The sequence below is a fragment of the Peromyscus californicus genome, unplaced genomic scaffold (assembly GCF_007827085.1).
Source record: "Peromyscus californicus insignis strain IS unplaced genomic scaffold, ASM782708v3 Scaffold_19__1_contigs__length_69161282, whole genome shotgun sequence".
Lineage (NCBI taxonomy): Eukaryota > Metazoa > Chordata > Mammalia > Rodentia > Cricetidae > Peromyscus > Peromyscus californicus.
The window spans coordinates 63,957,893-63,975,025 of NW_026294491.1; the positions used below are offsets into that span (position 1 = coordinate 63,957,893).

Here is a 17,133-nt window from a genome sequence, read left to right on the forward strand (position 1 = left end):
TGAGCACAAGGCACAGTGGTGTGTAGACCAAGCTCAGTGAAGATGAATCTGCTACTTGCTCGTGATGTCCAGGATGGCCCAAGGTTTTGTTAGCTCAGACCCAGGACTGGGGACAGGAGCAGCAGAGCGAGATCATCGGGCTTGAGGTGGAGGGAGAGGTAAACAGAGAGCTGTAAGATAAAAAGCAAACTGGGTTTGGAAAACAAACTCGGGCTAATGGCTGTAGGTGGTGTTAGTCATTCTGTTATGGAATTGAGGAATACATATGCATACTAATCAGAATTTATTTTGGCTGCTTCTTACTACACGTTGGGAAAAGGAAGAAGGATAAAAGATACTCTGTAAGTAGGAAGATCTCACTCTGCATGTCCGGGAAGCTGAGCCTTGGGCCTCAGCTCATCAAGACACATATGTTAACTTCTTAAAGGCCTTGGAATAGACTGGGTTGGCTGCCTGGATGGGATGCTAAGAATGAAGGACTAGGTTCCAACTCCCAGTCCATGGACTGTGGAGGGAGACCCCGGAGCCTGTAACTGTGTTCCAAGATCTGTGTGTGGGTGCACATGTATATGCAGGAGTAAATGACGTGTGTGCCTGTGTGTGTAGTGATGATCAGAGGGCTACCTTGGTATCATTCTTCAGAAACTGTCTGCCCTCCCTTCCTTCCTTCCTTCCTTCCTCCCTTCCTTCCTTCCTTCCTTCCTTTCTTCCTCCCTCCCTCCCTCCCTCCCTCCTTCCCTCCTTCCCTCCATTCCCTCCTCCTCCTCCTCCTCCTCTTCCCCCTCCTCCTCCTCTTCTTCTCTAGACAGAGTCTGCCATTGGTCTGGAACTCTCCTAGTCACCTGGGTTAGGCGGCCAGCGAACCCCAGGATCCACTCACCTTCACCTTCCCAACACTGTGATTGCAAGCCTGTAAGCCTGTGCCCTTATGCTTAGCTTTTTAAAATGCGGATTCTGTGGATTGAACTCGGGTTCTCACAAGCACTTTGCTGGCTGAGTCATCTCCCAGCCCCTGTGTACCAGAATGCCTATTGCTCCTCTGGCCCACAGTTATCCCTCAGGCCTATGAGCTGAGGGAAACTCAGAGGAGGAGCATCGGAGCCTCTGGGACTCCTGGCTTCACTCCTCCTTCACAGAGCACACTTACGACTTAACAGTCCCCCCCCCCACCGGGATCCCACAGCCCCGGGCATCTGTCCTAGCTAACCTGAACCCCCCACTGCATTTTGAGCCAACTTCTCTTTTTTTCTACTCAGGGAGCCAGCAGGGGCACTCCTCCACCCTGAGTCCTGGCATTTCTCCACGGACCATCAAGGTTCAAGCCTACCTTCCCTTTCAGCCTCCTCAGCAGCTGCCACTGGGATCTTGCTATGCCCCCGCCTCAGCTCCCTGGTCCTTGCGATCTTCTTGGAAAGAATTCAGACAAGACAGAGTGCTGTGTAGAAGAGGGACATTGCTAGAGAGTAGAGGAAGGTATGCTCTCAGTGATGAGCGTGGGCTGGGCCATTGTGCTGATCGACATTTTAGGTGGGCTTCACATTATTTCTAAAGTCTCTGTAACAAAGCAGCTTTTCCTGAGGGGCGTTTCACCTTCAGGCGATTGACAGGTCAGTTTGGACTGACTCTCACTGAAGGGGGCAACGATAGATGCTTGTTCTTAATTAGAGAGTACCCTGGTGTGTGGTAAAATCATGAGGTTTTGGGCTTCTGAAGCCACATTTAGATAGTCACTTATTAGGGACCTTCTGGTAAGTTCAGGATGTCACTACTTCTCCCTGTTTCAGAGAAAGGGTCTCATTCTTTGGATCAACAATTCAAACCCCGCAGTAGGAGCCCAGGGAACTGTGCTTATAGCTCAGCCAGAGAGCCAAGGCTTGCAGACAACAGGGAGGAGCCCCCGGGAAAGCCAGGGCTGCTGGGAGTAGGTATGAGCCTGAACCTTCTCCTCACTGGGTTTGGAGTCACACTGAAGAATGGAGGGCATCTTCAATGTCTAGCACGAAGCACAAGTGACCCTCCACCACCCAGAAATGTGGAGGTGTGCTTGGACACATCGAAAGACACCTGCCACTCGCCCATCTTCCAAGGATGCTAGACATCTCTTGGACACATTCAACCCCTTTAAGGGAAGAGACTTGCTGTGTCTAACACTCCTCACAAAGCCACAGTGAACTTCTAGGGCACCCAAGTCCAAGCCCCAAACTCACTTTATGCTGACACGAACACAACTGAGTTATCTTTGAAAGGACTCCTGATCCAGGCCTGTCAGAGAAGCTGCATGCCTTCGCTGAGCGGGGGGGGGGGGGGGGGGGGGGAACCTTCCTGTCAGGAGTGAAGTCCTCCTAGCTGTGCTCTGCCCCACCCCCACCCCCACCCCGCCCCACCCCCACCTTCCTCCTGTATCATTTTCTTCCACACACCCCCTCTCTAACTCTGTTTCTGTGCTGTTCTGCTGGCGTGCTAGCTCTTCCACACTCTCATCCTTTCCTGGAGGAGCCCAGTTACAAGTAGTCTAGCCTTCTGCCCCACCCACTCAGGGGAATTCAGAGATTAGCTCAGGCTGTATGTCCTCTTTGCACCCCATCCATCTTACAAGTTAATCCGTTCAATATCACTTTTTAAATGATTACGTTCATTATAATAATTATTAATTATGGCACTGTGCAAAACGGGTAAGCAAAGAGGAAGACTCTCTGCAGCTGCTCATTTCCTGCCCCTTCCCTTTCACGGCACATTCTCTGTTTCTATGCCTTCCCTTCCTCTCCCTCTCTTCCTCTATCCTGCTCCTCTTGCCTCTCTTTTTTGGAGTCAGCTTCCTACTCTCCAGGGCCAGCGCACCCCTACACCTTGCTCTGCACCCTAGCCGTGCCCTTTCCCTCTCAGGCTCCCCAGAATCTTTACTGGGAAGGGCTGGTTCTCCAGGGTCTTTGTGGCATGCCAATTCCACAGTTTCCTGGAGTGCACCTCGGGAGGGTGCCCTCCACAGAAGACCTACCTGGGCTGTCTGCACCTCAGTAGGTATGCACCCAACTAGGTACCCAGATAGCAAGAGACTGGGTCTTTCGTACGGCTGTGTCCAGCTGAACTAATGTTGGACCACAGAGACACATCCACATGCCACATGTGCCTCCCTGTGGGTAAGTGGGACAGGTGCATGAAACAGGTGAGCCATCAGGAGAGCAGAGATGAACTGAGGCATGCCCTTTGCCCTTGGTGTTAGCATCTGGAACAACAACGGGGACTCTCTAGTTCACTACCCCCACAGGGAAAGGTACATGTGGCACCCATCTTCAGAGCCCAGAGAGCCATCACCCCGTCTTTTCTTCCCAGCAACTAGCCGCTAATAACCCCCAAACCACGGAGCCTCTGATGCACGAGCTTTGTGATTCTAAGCCTACAGCCGTTCCAGAGAGAAGACTCCACTACCTACCACGTGCCTTAGAAATTCCGCTTTAATCTGGGGCCTCAGTTTCTTGCTATGTCACGTGTGTTGGGGCTGGTGAAGGAGGAGGATGTGCTGGGCGGTCCAACAAGCGCTTCCAGGTACCGTTCTCCTGGACAGTCTTGGAATGTTCAGTGAAAGTCTGTTGTGTGTGCATACACCCAGCGCGGGTTGCCGTGGATGCCTGGCTAAAGTGCAGGCCCCTAGCTGGCTCCTGAGTGGGCGCGATCCTCCCATCGCCACCCCCATCCGCAGCCCCGGGCCAGCGTGGTCGGGTTTTCCTCCGGCAGACCGCAGGCTGGCAGCTGTGTGCAAGGCGCTTTCCGCCCGAGAGGCGGCAGCACCGGCTCAACTTGGCCGCGGGCATCGCAGTGCACAGGGGCTGCCGTGTCACTGCGCCGCGAATCGAGCCGGTACTCCAAGTTCCCGGAGCTTGTGGTCCTGTCGGGCTGCAGATCCAGCCAATTTACCTAGCACCAACGCTGTCAGACCACGGATTCCCCGGGTGTGGGTCCATGCTGAAGCCTGTGCCGGGGTCCGGGGTCCAGACCTGCTGCAGCTCCGAAGGCGGCCACTGGGGGCTGCAGTGCCAGAGAGCCCGGCCGGGATCAGAGCGCTCTGCCGCCGGGTCCTGGGGCGCCTTGGGTCTCTAAGGCTGTCTGCCCCGCTGGCCGCAGCTGCCTGCACAGCCCCCGCAGCATCCTCCCCGATCCGTGTGTGTGATCACTCTGGGTGTGTGTGTGTGTGTGTGTGTGTGTGTGTGTGTGTGTGTGTGTGTGTGAGAGAGAGAGAGAGAGAGAGAGAGAGAGAGAGAGAGAGAGAGAGAGAGAGAGAGAGAGCGTGAGCTTGTGAGCGCGCACGCGTGGGGGGGCAGTGTGCATGCGGGGAGTGCGGGGGAGTGTGTTTGTGTGTGTGCGTGTGGATGTGAGTGCCTGGTTCCCTCCCTCTGATACACACACACACACACACACACACACACACACACACACACACACACAGAGGCTCGTCTGAACTTGAAGACATCTCACAATCCAAGAGGCTGCAGGTTCCTGGGGATGCCCTGGTTTCTTCAATCAGGAAAATCCTAACCTCACCTTCCTAGAAGGGATTATCTTTTCTTTCCTTTTTTCCCCTTATTATTATTGTTTTAATCTGGAAGAGAAGAGCACAAGTTGTACTCCCCCTCCCGCCTCTTCTTGCTAAATGCCATGGATATAACTGAATAAGCTGCTCAGGGCTCTCCCCGCGTGGATGGTCCGAAGCCACCATCTGCCTGCCTTCGCTGGATCGCTGGAGTGGAGAGCTTAGTGTGAGCCTATCTTCAGCCAGGAAGGATGCGTGGCCGAGCCAGGGAGCCCGGGCGCCCTGCGGAGCCGGCCTCGGAGCCTCCCAGCCGCGGGTAGATGCCGCCTTGCCCAGGTGAGTGGCTGTCACTGCTGCGTCTTGGTGATGCTGGATTGTCCGCGGGAGATGGGCGCAGTGATGTGCGCACACCGGGAAACAGGGGAACTTTGCCTCTTTCCTGCCTCACTTGAGGACTTCCTCCATCCTGGGTGCTGGTGTGGACGATTCTCTTTTTCAACCATTCTCCTTTCTGGTGTTTTGATAATGTGTGTGTGGCGAGGGGGGTGAGACTGATGGGGAGCGGGGAGAGCGGGTCTGGGTGAGGCTTGGGTCCGGGTGAGGCTTGGAAGTCAGAGAAAGAGACCCCAGCCGCCTACAAAGACAACCCTTGAATGCAGAACTTTGCCGCCAGACCACTCTGTTGCATCTCAGCACATACCAAGCCAGGCTAGGATGTTGCTGGGTTCTGGGCGAAGGCTCTGGGGTCTTCCAGCTCTTATTGCCTGGCCGGGGTAGGGTGGAGATAAGCGAAGGGTTGATGCAGTGCCACGGAGGGGAGGGAGACATGGTTGCCATTGAGGAGGCAGCCAGGACAGGAGCAGGGGACCCTACCTTGGCTTCAGACAGATCTTACCAAGATAAGGAGCACTGTGTGTGCCCGCAAGGCTTTGGGGCAATAGAATGCCATGATGAAGCAATATGTAAGCTAGCATTAACCATGCCCAGGGTTGGTAGGTCTCTGTCTCCTACCCAGCCCTGCCCGGCTTCTAACGCTGGCCTGAGCAAGGAGTATTGAGAATGCCAGACAGTTTCCAGGAGGAGAGCAGTGCCTTGCTCCCTGTCTTCCCCCGCGGAGAGAGCACAAAAGAGAAGCCATTGGGTTCCAGATAACCAGAGCTGGAGAGAGAGAGAGAGAGAGAGAGAGAGAGAGAGAGAGAGAGAGAGAGAGAGAGAGAGAGAGAATATCAGACAGAGCCTGCAGAGGAACTGAGCACGACTCATGCCAAGTGCAATCAGAAACAGCTGCAGACAGACAAACAGACACCTGCAGAGAGAGGGCCTGTTAGTCGGTCCTCCAAGCTGGAGTTATAAGCATTACTATAGACGTTAACTCTCTATCCTGGTTAAATCAGTGCATCTGTGTGTGTGTGTGGTGTGTGAGTGTGTGTGTGTGTGTTGTGTGTGTGTGTGTGTGTGTGTGTGTTGTATGTCTGGGGCTTTAGAGATCTGATCCCCAAGGCTGGGGTAGGAACCCAGTTAGAGAAGAAAGTACCTCCAGGCTATGGAGTTCCAGGCTCCAGCGCGGAGGCTTTAAGTGGGCTCTTGCACTTGGGTGGGGGCCTGATGGGAACTGGGCGCTTGTGCATCAGGGAGGGTGGTGAGATGGAGCAAAGAAACTGGGGTTCTGTGTCATGTCCTGGGTTCAGAGGCAGCTTTAAAGCCATGCAGCTGGGGTGGGGGTGGGGGTGGGGTGGGACCTGCTAGGGGAGCCCATCAGAAGCTCAAAAGGGAGAGAGTTAGGCAAGGAAGACCTGGGCTTGAAGTGTCTAGCCTCCCTGATCCAGCGCCGCTCCTGCCCTCCTGCTGACTGATGCATCCTTTCTCTCTGCCTTGGGCAGGGGGTTAGAGTTCTGTAGCCGTTCTCTCTCCTCCAGGCCTCCTCCCATGCTCTGCTGCGAACCCCCTTTCCTAGCCTTCCTGCTAGGGCTAATTCCTGCCCCGGAAGGAAGGTAATTCCTTACCTTCTTGCCCTCACCCTGGGAAACACAAACAGCAAACTGAGCATTTCTGGTGCAGTCTCTGGTGATACTCCTCAGGAGGAGAGCTCCCAGTGACAGCTCCGGGTACAGGACAGGGTCTGTCATGGTTGGAAGGAGGCTGGAATCCTATGTCTTCCTTTGAAGTGCAGGCTTTTTCCTAAGGCCTAGAAATGTGAGCAGCTGGAGAGGGTGAGCAGGGAGCATTGAAAGGCCAGGCTGTGTGGGATGAGAGGATGCAGGAAGGGAATACGGGATGCAGATGGGAGGTGGGGATGCTCTAAGACCCTGTGGCCCTGATTTGGCTCAAGAGAGAGCCTTTTTCTTATACTCCCTCCTGCTTCAAAGTAAAATCAAGAGCTCAGGGCTTCTGGCTTCCAACGGCCAGCCTGAAGGGTGGAGCAAGTCTGTTCTTTTTAATCTTGCTTTCCTTGTTGTTTGGGGGGTGGGGGCATGTAGAAACTTCCAAGCTCCCAGCCTGGTGGGGGTATCTATTCAGGGACAATTGAGAATAGATATTGGAAGTAGAATTCTTCCAAAAAGTCCCCCTGGCCTGAGGCTTGGATGAGCACAGTGACTGATCCTAGAGGAGCCACACTCTGATGGGAGAGGCTACCAGACAAGGGCAGAGAAATGGAGCAAAGAAGCACACACACACACACACACACACACACACACACACACACACACACACAGAGAGAGAGAGAGAGAGAGAGACAGAGACAGAGACAGAGACAGAGAGAGAGAGAGAGAGAGAGAGAGAGAGAGAGAGAGAGAATGAGCTGGACTCTGAGCAGAGGCTTTTGTGGATTTCTTTGAAGGCAGCAGAGGTAGACTTTTGTCACATACTGGGATACAAATTAAATTTGGATAGGCTGGGTTCAAATTCTGACTCTGCCATATTTTTATTGGTCACTTGAGACCCATGGTCTCACCCCATGAAGTGAAATAACCATGTGAATCAGGCAAATGTGTGCTGACCCATGTTTTCCTGGCAGGCTCCACATCCTTTCTCAGATTCCAGGGATTACTGCCTCCGTGGGGGAAAGGGGGAAAGAGGAGACAGGCAGAGGCCTTCAGAGACTTGGGAGGTGGAAGGATGGTACCTCTGCTTCCCTCCCCCATCAGGAAGCTCTCCAGAAAACTTTAGGGATGGATTTAAGGACATCAGTTTCCCCTCTGGAGCCCTGTGACCTGCTTCTCTCTCTCCTTGTGTGCTTTGGGGTCTTCTGGTCACGGGCATTTGCTTGGGAAGCCAGACTTTATGGTTTATTAGTTTCATTGCTCACCCTTCACTGCCTGAGGTGCTAGTGTGAAACACACAGCCCCCCCCCCCCCCCCGCAAGCACCTGCTGTCTCCTCCTGACTCTGCCTCCCGCTCCAACTTGTCCATCCTGTAGCACAAGTGTTCGCCATCACATCTCACTTTTTCCCCCTTTGAGACAGTCTCGTTATGTAGCCCAGGTTAGCTTCGAACGTAGGATCCTTGTGCTTTGCCTTCCAAGTGCTGGCGTCCCAGGTGGTAACTTTAGGGCACTCATTCTAAAGCTGTGAATGGGACTCACATGGCTTGAAACAGACACTGGACAGTGAGGAGAGCACCTCCTTCAACCTCAACCCCCACCTCCAATCCCTCCACCCCCACGCCCCATCCTCCCAAAGCTGTTGGCAGAATGCCTGGTGATGGGGAGAGTGGGGTGAGTGACTTCATTCAGAGGTCCTTCCTCTGTCTCGTGTGTAACATAACCCACCCTTGTCCTCCAAGGCCTGCTTTCTGATGTTAGGACTCAGTCCAAAAGTTGACTCCTATGTCAGCAAAAGGCCAACGGTCAGACCCAAGGCTGGGGCCTTAAAGGTGGGTTTCTGTGAATCCCAGGTTTTTGCAGGCCTGCCCTTCCCATCAAGCATCAGGCCTGGCGGTGGCCACTGGGCCTTCCGGAGACAGAAAAGTCAAAGTTGCTGAGGAAAGCCACCTGGTCCCGGTTGCTCACAGGATCTAGAGAAGATAGCTGGGAAGGGACATACATCAGCATGTGCATCAGACGGCAGTCACTAAAGATGGACACAGGGGTGGTAGAGGGTGTGGCCCTCTGGCCTCGGCTTCTTTATCCTCCTTCATTATTACTCCTGGAAGGACACTTTGCTGAAACTTCCCTAGTCATTTGTCCCACGAGATTTAAATCCTGCAGATGTACAGTTTCTCCTCCTACCCTGGGCTCACACTGGTGTTTTGTAGATGGAAAGAGGAGGGATTTTATCTATTTCTTGTTTGTTACCTCTCCACTAAGAAGTCATTTCCCCTCTTGGGGGGCAATAATGTCCCCACTGAGCCTGTATGTCTTAGGGCTCACAGACAGAAGCAGAAGCTGTGGGTTCATAGATCCAGGGGCAGGAAGAGACAGGAGGTGGTATGGGACAGATTCCTGATACCCGGTGACCCAAACCCGAGCTAAGGATGGAGTCACTGAGAGCTTCTCAGCCATCCCAAGCTCCCCCGTCCCCAGTTTTCTGAGTAAGAGTCTCAGATGGAGATGGGAGGTGGGCCAGGATGCTCTGCCCTAGAACCCAGGGCCAGCTTTTGATCAGCCAGAGGATGAGTTCAGAAGGTCAGCAATAAGAACATCCCAGTCACCTGGTTTGTTACAACTCTGAGGCCCGACGGGCAGGGTGGAGCATCCTGAGCTGCTCCAGCTGTGCTCTGTGGCCTTCCCCATCTCCTGGCCTGGTAGAGGGAGACTGAGCAGAAGAAGGTGTGAGAGACCTGCAGAGGAGACACAAGGCTGTACCCTGACTTCTGAGCCACAGAAAGCCAGGGGATCACTCACTTGGAGAGAGCTGGGTCCTGCCATTTGGAATATCCCCACAAGCCAAGGGCATTGGGAAACTAACCAACATGAGGACATAAGTGGTAAACTGAGTCAGAAAATGAGGAGCAAGCCTGTGTATCTATAACTCACCCCTCTGTGTATTGTCTGCAGTAGGTGGGGCTTGCTAATGGCTGTCCGGTATTCACAATAACAGCCAGAAGCAGGAGGGCTCAGTACATTACTATTTGGTATCCTATAGCCAGTCATGCCCCACACACTGGAGCTGGACCCAAGGCACAACAGCACGAGTAGAAAACTGAGCATCCCTCTGAATCCCTCTTCCTCCCCCCGCAGACCTTATCTTCCTCTCTCCTTTCCTCTTCCCAGAGGGCCAGCCTCTCCTTCCTGCCTTAGATTATATCTCTAATAAAAGTCCTGACAAGAACTATGGGTGTATCTCAGTTGGTAGAGAGCTTGCCCAGCATTCGTGGAGCCCCAGGTTTGATCTCTAGCAGCCAGTAAGCAGGTTTGGTTGCATACTGCTGCCATCTCAGCACTCAGAAGTGGAGACAGAAGGATCAGAAGTTCAAAGTCATTGTCAGCCAGGTACTGAGGTCAAGGCCAGCCTGAGCTACATGACACCTAGGCATGCACTCTCTCCTTGGTCTCTCTCCTGTTGTCTGGGTCTCATTTCTCATTCTCATTCTCCAGAGCCCACAGTGTTCTTTCCAGATACCCCTCCATATGTAGTCACTGCTAAGGGACTCACTCTGTCCTGGAACTCTCTCTGTTGACCAGGCTGGCCTTGAATTCAGAGATCTGCCTGCCTCTGCCTCCCCCATGCTGGGATTAAAAGCATGTGCCACTACACTCAACCTGCTCAATGATCTTTTGATTTACAAGCCCATGAACTACTGCTTCAGAGCAAAGGTACCTCTGTTGACCCATCTCAGCCCCAGAGTGATGGAGCTGGGGACCTGTGACCTCTTTCTCATCCTCTTCTGCCAGACAGCACTGGTCAGATGCTTCTCTTGCCTTGGTGCACTACTCTGACAGAGTTCCCCTTAGAGGACCAGAACCTAGGGCTGCAGCTGAAGAAGGGTATCTCTTTCCTTGTTGACTCAAGTACATTAATGCACACAGTCACACACTCACATTTAAATACACCCACCTACAGGTGTAGACTCTCACATCTACATGCCCAGGTGCACACAGAAACACTCCCATGTTGGACCATGCATACACAAGCACATACTCCCACACACTCACCTATACACACACCTGCACACATAGGTATACTGTTACATTCCAACCCTCTAAGAGAACCACCACTACACAAAGAACACCTTTGTGGTTCCCACAGCCCCAAATCACACAGCAGAATGGGTGACGCTGACCACACTCTGCACTGATGAGGGAACTGGATGTTAGGCATTGGGGTAACTGTTAATAGAGATCCTCAACTCTGATTGGTTTCGGATATGCTTCTTCATCTGTGTGTGTGTGTGGTGTGGTGTGGTGTGTGTGTGTGTGTGTGTGTGTGTGTGTGTGTGTGTGTGTGTGTGCTCACGTGCGTGCGCATTTTCAAGATTTAGCCCAAGTCACTTATGATTAACTGCATGAGATGAAGCTAATAATGATAATGGTGAGTTTGATAATGATGGCGTGCTGGTGGTGATGATGGTAAGAAGGTAATAGTGCTGACAATAATGTTTTGGTTGTGATGGTGATGATGGTGGTATGGAGATGATAATGGTGATGATGTTGATTGGGTGATGGGATGCTGATGTTGACAGAGGCTATGGTGGTGATGGTGGTGATGGGGTGGAGGTAATGAGGATGAGGATGAGGGGGAGGATGATGATGTTAGGATGATAAAGATGGAGTGTGGTGATATCGATGATAGAGTGAAGGTGATGGTGGTGTTGAAGGCTGCAAGGATGTTGATGATGGTGGTGGCGGTGGAGTGGAGGTGATAGTCATGAAGATGGTGATATGGAGTAGAGGTGGTAGTAGTGATGAAAATGATGAAGTGATGATGTAGTGATTCGGTGGCACTGGCGATGATAATGATGATCGAATGGAGGTGGTGGTGATGGTTATGACAGTCTGTGACAGTGATGCAGATGATGTGCTGGGTATAAAGACAACTTAAGAAACAAACCCTCAAGCCGCTTTCCCAGATACCCCTCCTGCCTTACTGTAAGCTGACACCTTACCATCTTACCCAAGTAGAAATCAGTGAGATAAAGAGATCGGGGACATGCTCTTAATTTAGGGACAGCTGACCCTAAAGGAGCCATTTAATCTTCCTTGTGGCCTGAGTACTTGCGTCATCTGGATTGGTCTGAGAACTGAGGGGAGAGACCCTAGAATAAACCCTGGATCCTCTGTCCAGAGTCACAGCTTCTAAGCACATGACAAATGTGGGCCATCACACCTGGAGGACAGTGCCCAGTATGTAGAGAGAGAAGAATCTGGCTGTGAGATTCCTGGCAGGGGACTGTACCTGTAGCCAGAGTGGTTGTAAGGGGGCAGCCAGGTCCCTCATGCTTGAGAAGTCTTCATCTGGTAAGACAAGGCAAGTTCCTTGTCCTTAGAAGGTGTAGGCTATGATGAGGATGGTGTAGATGAACATGGCATGTTGTTAAGGATCTGGACATTAAAATTACAGACATGTATCTTAAGGTATGTGTGGATGTGTGTATCTAGGCCCCCATTGCTCGGGCTTCTGCAGGGTTCTGTTTTCCTGGTTACTTAAATTTTAGTAGATTACTATCCGTGCCTTGGTTTCTTCATTTATGAAATGGAAATAATACTCGTGTCTACTTCTTAGGTTCCAGAATTAAATGAGTTACTATACAGAAAATGTTTGGATCAATGTCTGGCACTATGGGACTTTGTGAGCTAGCCATGATAGAAGTTGTAGATACAGTACTTTTCCAAAGTGTGGAGAGGGGCCACTGTGTACCCACTTACAAAATATTCTATCACAGAGACCACCCCTTAAAGTGTACATTACTGTGGGGGAATTTATGATATTTTCTATGTTGATTACATCTGTCAGTTCCTCCAAGCCTACTGGGCAGGAGTACGCACACACTGTAATGACTGTGTAGCCATCTGCATGAGGGAAAATCAAGATGAGGAAGTTATGGAGGGACTCCTCTCCACTGAGGCCGTTCATTATACTTCACAAGTACAGTGTGTTCGGTGGAGGGGCGGTGGGTTAGAGCAGAGGGCATGGGGTGAGGATGACAGATGGGTTCACACTGGCCCCAGTGTGGGAGGAAGCCCACCCCACATTCCTGGCTCTAGTTGCATGTCTGAACAAGTCTGTACAGTGTGGTGGAGGAACTGCAGACAGGCTGTATCTACAGAGCATAGCGTGCCGAAGGGCTGGGCATTGATAGTGGGTCTGACCATGTGTGGAGCCTTTGGGAACTTTGCTCCAGCATAGGGGTTTGATAATGGTCTCTATGCCCCGAGAGTGCAATTGTGGACTGTGGGGCAAGGAGATTGTGTGGGTGCTGAGTAGAGACATGTCGGGGAGCCTGAGTGGAGATGTGAGGCCTTTGGATGGGCCTCCTTGTTGTGTAGAGGGTAGACCAGAAAGACCTGTATTCTGAGTGGTAACACCTCCAGTGCCCTCCCCAGGGCTGACCCTGTTGATGGTCAAAAAGAACTCCCAAGCTCTTGAGGTGAAGGAATTGGGAAGGTATTAAGAACAAGAAAATGGCGTTGGGTCTTTCACCCCCCAGACGAAGGCTGGAGACTCCTTGTGGGAGAGGAGTGTGCTGGGTAATTTTTGTCAATTTGACAGGAGCAAGAGTCATCTGGTGAGAGGGGATCTCACTTGAGGCATTGCCTCCATCGGCTTGGCCTTTGGGGGCGTACGTGTGGGACACGGTCTTGATTAATGGTTGATGTGGGAGGGCCCAGCCCACTGTGGGTGGTGCCACCTCTGGGCAAGTAGACCCGACTGCATTGTATAAGGAAATGAACTGAGTAAGCCGGGAAAGGAAGCCAGCAACAGCGCTCCTCCATGTCTCTGCAGCGGTCCCTCCTTCCAGTTCCCGCTTTGAGTCACTGCCCTCACATCTCTTCGTGATGAGCTGTCGCAGAAGTGTAAGATGAAACAAACCCTCTCCCCCCCGCGCCCCCCCCCCGCCACATTGCTTTTGGTTGTGTTATCATAGCTGCAGAAAACGCACTAGAACAGGACGCCCGTGACCTGGAGTTTAAAGAACTTAGGAGTAGGGAAGGGCCAGGGAGAAATCCTGAGATCAGTGTCCAGGGTGGGACTTGGGGTAGTGATGAGTGTGGGTGTGACCACCTGGGGAGAACAGGAGCCTGGGACGTGGAGATCTGAGTGGGGTATCAGAATGAGTCTGAGAGGAGAGATGTGGCTGTGGCTCAGGCTCCCTCTCCCATGGAAGAAGTCCAGGCCCTGAGCCCGTTTGGAGACTCCCTGACAAGCCCATCTATAACCTCAGCCACTGAGTAGAGTGTGTCGATCGGAAGACCCACTTCCCTGGAATAACACCCAGGTGGAGAGAGTCGTGGCTCCCATGTTACAACAGGATGGCTGGGACATCTGTGGTGGCCCAGGTTTTGGGGAGCTGAGTTGTCTCAGACCAGGCCACCCTGCTGCTCTGTCACTCGGCAGTCAGGCTAGTATTTACGGTATATTGGTTTTTTAAATTGCAGTACCACATCAATCCCCCTTTTCGGTGCAGGCCTCATTCTCTGTGCCCTGTCTCAGCCTTCCTCTGCACTGCTGGGTCTTTCTCTGTCTTGGCTCTCTCAATCTGGCTTTTAATGCGGGGCATTCTCTCCATTATGTCCTGTTACCTATGGTACGCGTCTATATTGCTCTGTTTATTAGCGTACACGTTACATCCTCTCCTGTTCCTTTACGTGCTAAAGCTGTACCTGTGGCTTTGCTAATCTCCTCTGGACCCCACGGCAGGGAGGAAGTATGGCGTTGTCTCCACTTAAACGTGAAGAAATAGGCACTCAGAGAAGCTAATGGAGTGACCAGGTCATGCTTGGATTATAGTATGTCATAATAGTGGCTTCTGGTCATCAGAGCTCTGTGTGAGCCCAGCACTTCAATACAAGTTCGTCCCCCCCTCTCTCCCTCCCTCTCTTTCTCTCCCACCTCCTCCCTCCCCCCTCTCTCCCTCTCTCTTCTTCTCCCCCCTTGTATGTGCATGTGTTTGCGTGCGTGCGTGTGTGCGTGTGTGTGCATGTGTGTGCATGAGTGCGTGCGTACGTGCAGGCCAAAGGAAGCTCTCAAGTGTCATTCACTTTTCAGCCACCAGCCACTTTGCTTTGTCACTACTGCCTCCTGCTTGCCTGGAGTTCGCCAAGCAGGCAGGACTGGTTGGCCAGCAAGTTAAGGAGCCCACCTGCCTCTGCCTCCCTGGTGCTGTGATACAAGAGTCCCACCATGCTTGTTTGGTTCTGTGGTAGGTGTGGAACCCAGGCCCTCATGCTTGCAGGGCACGCGCTTTACTGACTGGGCTTTCTCCCCAACCCTAACGCCACACTTTCAGTGACTCTACGGGATGGGTCCTGTCAGTTTGGTTCACTGATAAGGATGGGCAGTTAAGCAGTTTAAGGTCACACAGTCAGTAAGATGGCGGGGCTCGGATTCGGCCCCAAGAACCTGTTTCTGCACCCACTCTTCAACCACTGTTGTCCCAGGCTGTGGTTCTAAGATGGGCTAGGGACATCAGGGCCTCGGTCACTTGGATTTCAGGACCAGAAGAATGTGAGTACAGCTTCTTGGAAGGTTGGGCTCTGACCTCAGCAGTCCCGTCTAAGAGCTGTGGTCATGTGCATCTCTCTCACTCAGCCTGTTTCCTTTTGTGAACTGGTTAACACCAGTCCTAAATTCCGAGAACTGCCCTGACTCCTGAATGAGTGGGGAGTCACAGCAGGCTACAGGCCCTGGAGTGCACGTGGGACACCACCATTTGCTCACCCTTCCCTTTGCAAGAAACATGACTGGTGCGCAGATGTGGAAACTGAGTCCCGAGTGTTGCAAGAACTGTCACAGACTGTTGGACTTGGGGATACCCGGAAGCAAGACTTGCAGCTTTAAAATTAGGAGGGACGGGTCGGGGAGGGGGGGTCACCAGGTGACGTAACAAGCATGCAGTTGAGCCAAGACTTGAACCCTGTGTTCGTTATCATTCTCGTGCCTGAGACCAAAGAACACCTGTCAGCAAGCAACCTGGGGGAGGAAGCGGCTGTGGTGGCTCACAGTCCATCATGGCGGGGAAGGCATGGCAGGGAAGGCATGGTGGCAGGAAGGTGAGGCAGCTGATCCATTGCTTCCACAGTCAGGAAGCAGAGAGGTGAATGTTGGCGCTCCGCTCACTTCTTTGTATTCACTCCGGGACCCCAGCCCATGGAATGGTGCCACTTTTATTGTAGATGGGTTTTATTATTTATTTGTGGTGGGTTTTCTCACCCTAATGAACTCCTCTAGAAAACCACTCACAGACATTCCCAATGCTGTCTCCTTGGTGTTTCCAGATCTTTCCAGATGGCCATCAGCAGTAAGTCCCCTTGTGTCAAAGGCCAACTACTGTGCTCTGGGCACCTGTGGGGACATTGCCTCTCTTGGTGCTTGTGTGTAGAGCCCTGGTAAGCTTTAGAGATGTTACTGTATTTTGGTCTCACAATAGCTGTGAATTAGACAATCTTATCCAAATGGTAAGAACAAAGGAACTGAACACAAAGAGGTGAGGTCACAGGCTGGAGTCACTCCGCAGTGGCTGCGGTGAGCTTGGAGCCCCTGAGTCCTGACACATTCTCTGGACCCCTCTCCCATAGCTCCCCCCTCCAGTGCGTACACTGCCTCAGCCTTCATTCCAGTATCGAGTAGTCAGGACACACCGGGGGCTTTAGCCATTGAGGGAAGAGAAGAGGATCAAAGGTCAGAAGGATCAAAGGTCAGAGGATCAAAGCTCAGAAGGGTCCCGTGCTTTTGCTAATGTCACACAGCTTGCAAGTAACTGAGAAGCAGGGGACCCAGTCTCCTCCGGGTTCTTGTCTGGGCTTCTGTTCCCTTGCCTTCTATGACAACCAGGCCAGGCCCCAGTCTGTGGAAGGCCTCAGTCTTCCCAGGCCAGATACACAGAGGGCAAGGCAGATGGGCAAGGCGGGGACCTTGGCTCCTGCATTTCATTTGATGGAGTTGTCACTGTCTGATCATTCCCCAGCAGGGAGAGGAGGCACGCCAGCCCTCCTGCTGGCTGCACATCTGCTGATGGTAGAAACCCAGTGGGCTCCAGAGCAGGTTCTCGGTGGACGTGGCTCCCTCCTACCCCAGCTGGGGCTGAGAGCAGGACTAGCTGCATTTTCCTGGTCAGGCAGCAAAGGCTGTCAATGTCAGGCTTGCTTCTAGGACAGCTGAATAAAAGAGTTAAGAAGGACAATGGCAAGAGTCTATAAATTCTGAATGATGTTCAGAAGAGAGGCCTGGGCCCCAGAACCCATAAAACCCACACGGCCTCCCAGTCAGGGTGATTAATGGACCTGTCTCCTGCCATCCAGCCTCCCCCTTGGAAGAGAACGTTCTCTTTTCAACTTCTAAACAGTTTCAGAATCCTTAACATGACTTGGTGGTCTTGGGGTCATTCTTTGGGATGGACCACCCCACCCCACGCCACTGAACAGGTTGGGAAACTAAGGAACAGAGTGGGTCTGTGATTTGGATAATGGCCCTGGTTCCTTGGCATTCCAGAAAGCTCTCACCAATGTACCT

The 17,133-nt window shown here is 52.5% G+C and overlaps 1 protein-coding gene across 2 annotated transcripts in view; it reads left to right on the forward strand.

Annotated features, from left to right (window-relative positions):
- The first annotated feature begins 4,383 nt into the window (after positions 1 to 4,383).
- The window catches only part of Lrfn2 (leucine rich repeat and fibronectin type III domain containing 2), a 162,202-nt gene continuing 149,452 nt past the window's right edge, over positions 4,384 to 17,133 (forward strand). Inside the window, exon 1 of one of the 2 annotated variants that reach the window (XM_052745588.1) lies at positions 4,384 to 4,861. The gene's annotated coding sequence lies outside the window, so the exon portion shown is untranslated. The remainder of the gene's footprint in view (positions 4,862 to 17,133) is intronic. The other variant, XM_052745587.1, reaches the window with a different exon arrangement.